Source organism: Tupaia chinensis, unplaced genomic scaffold (genome assembly GCF_000334495.1).
Source record: "Tupaia chinensis unplaced genomic scaffold, TupChi_1.0 Scaffold000146_1, whole genome shotgun sequence".
NCBI classification, from domain to species: domain Eukaryota; kingdom Metazoa; phylum Chordata; class Mammalia; order Scandentia; family Tupaiidae; genus Tupaia; species Tupaia belangeri.
This window is the reverse complement of record NW_006159616.1, coordinates 5,677,179-5,677,768: the sequence shown is the minus strand read 5'-3', so window position 1 is coordinate 5,677,768 and position 590 is coordinate 5,677,179.

Here is a 590-nt window from a genome sequence, read left to right as displayed (position 1 = left end):
TTTCCCTGGACCTCAGGATCCTCTCAAGCACCCCAGCTGGGGCACCTGGGGCTGCACGAGCACTCCACTGCCTCAGTGCCTCAGGGCTGCTGAGAGGGGACAGGATAATTTACCTTCCCCATGCCACATGGTCACCTCATCAGACAGGAGAAGACTGGAAGGTCAGGGCCATGATGGAGCTGAGGCACTAGAGGATTCTAGTGGAGCACCCAGAGCCTGGATCTCCTTTCACAGTGGATTTGTTCAACTCTGAAAGGGAGGAGACCTCCAGCCTCAGGAAGGTACTTGTCCTTCCTGGAGAGAAGGCAGAGAAATCTGTCCATGTTGTGCCAGAGCCTTGTTCTATCAGACAGAAGCCAGGGGAGCTGAGAGGAATTCCAAATGACCAGCAGCATGGGAAGGAGAGGAGGGTGCAGCAAGGCAGGGCCCAGCGAGTAACCACATAGGGGTGCTTTGGACTGCAGTGTCTTCATCTTAAAAATGGGAAGAATGGGCCAGCGGGTCGCATAGTGATTAAGATACTGGACTCTCATATGGCTGACTGCAGTTTGAGTCCTAGACCCGGTGGTTTGAAACTCTGGCTGGGTGAG